This window comes from Nicotiana attenuata, unplaced genomic scaffold (assembly GCF_001879085.1).
Source record: "Nicotiana attenuata strain UT unplaced genomic scaffold, NIATTr2, whole genome shotgun sequence".
In the NCBI taxonomy this organism is placed as follows: Eukaryota; Viridiplantae; Streptophyta; class Magnoliopsida; order Solanales; family Solanaceae; genus Nicotiana; species Nicotiana attenuata.
Window position 1 is genome coordinate 22,159 of NW_017673112.1, and position 2,462 is coordinate 24,620.

Genomic DNA, 2,462 nt, shown 5'->3' on the forward strand with positions numbered 1-2,462 from the left:
GTCTCTATTCTGTTCCAGCTTTAGTATTTAGTTTATTCCTTTTCTCTCAGTTGTTTAGATATTCTGGAGCTAGAGCAGCGTACTATGTTCTGTTAGCCTGTGGTTCTCGTGAGTTTCCGGGTTTTGGGAGTGAGTTGTAGACTTCCGCATTTCTTTTGAGTTGTATAGGCCGAGCGGCCTTATATGCAGTTATTATTTTAATATGTCTAGCTTTATTTAACCATTTTCGCACATTAGGTTGTTATTTCCGCATTGTTAGGCTTACCTAGTTGTAGGGACTAGGTGCCATCACGACATGTTCATGGAGAGTGAACTGGGGTCGTGACAATCTCCTAGGTTTAACGTAAACAGAAACTTTTTTTTTTTTGGACTTGACAACTAGACTCTTTAATTTGGATGGAACATATTGTGTCAATTAATTATTTTGAATATCACTTAATTCATATTATTATACTAAATTCTAATACTAAATACTAAATACTAAATACTAAATACTAAAATACTAAAAGTAGGAAAAGTAGGAAGCTGCGTCAATAAATCTATTCAAAAGTACAACTAATGTTTTGGTTTTTGTTTTTTCCCCACGTTCTCCTTCAACTCCCTAAAATTGTTGTTTGGTTTTTTTTTTTTTTCCGGCCATTGATTGCTGTTCCATTCAGTTTCTTTTCCATAATAAAGTCATTGAAATCTTTCCTTTACTTATTATTACTTGCAATTATTTCACTCTTCATATTTTGTTTCTTCCATTGTAACTCCTTCTATATACCTTTTCATATTCTTCACAGCACTTTATATAAGTGCACAACAAGATGTCTTTGTCCCATCATCCTTATATTCTTTCTGGCAGAATTTTTTTTATAGGTTTTTGGTTGCCGCATCACAAAATTGGTAACAATTGTAAACTCTTGTCATTACCTTTGAACTTTATTAAGATATATATATTATGCTCGATTTTCTAATTAGATTTTAAAAGATTACTCTTGTCTTGCAACTATATATTGCATTTGGTGCTTCAACTTCTAAAGCATATATTTTAGATAGGAAAAAAACGTCTCTACATTATAACAATATATTGTATTTGCATATATTCTCATAACTACTAAAGGATAAATTGCAATGGCAAACGAAGAAGATCTGGGAAAGTTGTGCATACTTATAACCAAGTTGAAGAAATATGTTACAAAATGGGTAATTAAAGTTTTGGTCATTCGACGAGGCTCAATAAAGGAATACAAAAATGAGAAAGGCGAAGGTGTACGTTGGCAGCTAATATTCGTTGATGAAGAGGTAACTTTTATTTTTATAGTTTCTTATATTCACCGCTCAATACACTGCCTCCTATGGTGAGTCTATTGCTTGTCCGTCTTGACACAGGGAACAAAAATATAAACTACTCTTTTCAACAACGACGTTCAAGTATGAAAGAATTTTTTCGACCAAAATAAAAGCTATTACATTATAAACGAGAATATAAGTGGCACAAAACTAAACTTTTTATCTGTGCATAAGGTATCTTTGTCCCATTATCCTTTTTGAATACTTTCTGCAAGAAATTTCTTTTTTTTCAAAAGAGTATCTCCACACACCCGTATCTGCAAGGTATATATGTTTCAATTATTTTATGGTGCAACTATTGAGTTCTTTTCAGTCATTTTTGGGTCATAGTTAGCAACCTATTATTCTTGATTATGCGATTGTTAAAAAATTCTAAAGTTAAACATGACGCTAATGTGAAAAATCCTCTAGAAATTCCGGAGCCTGATACGTTAATATGGAGAATTTTTAGGACTGTACAAAACTTTTATACTGTCATATTATATTCAAATAGCTTATGAGGAAATTGTAAACTTCACTTAGGTCCTTTTTGGATCATAGCTAATTAACTGCTGTCAATGTTTGTTGCGAATTATTTAGTATTAGTATTGTCAAGGCAAAATTTTGTTGTAAATGTAGACTTCGCTTAAGTACTTTTGGATCATAGCTAATTAATCACTATATACTTAGTGCATAACATGTTTGTTGCATATTAATTGGTATTTTCACGGTACGTTAAATTCTTATTACGTTCCATATAGTCGTAGATGAGTTACTCCAAATAGAAAACACATCAAATGATTTGTTTGTCCTAATTTCAATACCTTATTGTTTAGTATGAGTGTTAAATTCATTATCTGCATTAAAACTTAATTTTGATTGTGTATGCACTATTTAAGTATTCTTCATAACTATATCCTTCTTGTGAGACAATATGTCATAATAGATAATACAATCCTTCTTTTTTTCCTTTATATTAATGCTATTAGTATTTGCTTCTTTGATTTTGATTTTGATTTGTGGTGACTTTGTCGCATGCCAAATTTCTATGTTTAATTTTCTTAGTTATTCAAATTTGATTGTTTATTTCTTTCACCTTCAAGAGCTACAACATTTTTGCATTATAGCTTTTTTTTTTGACATTTCTC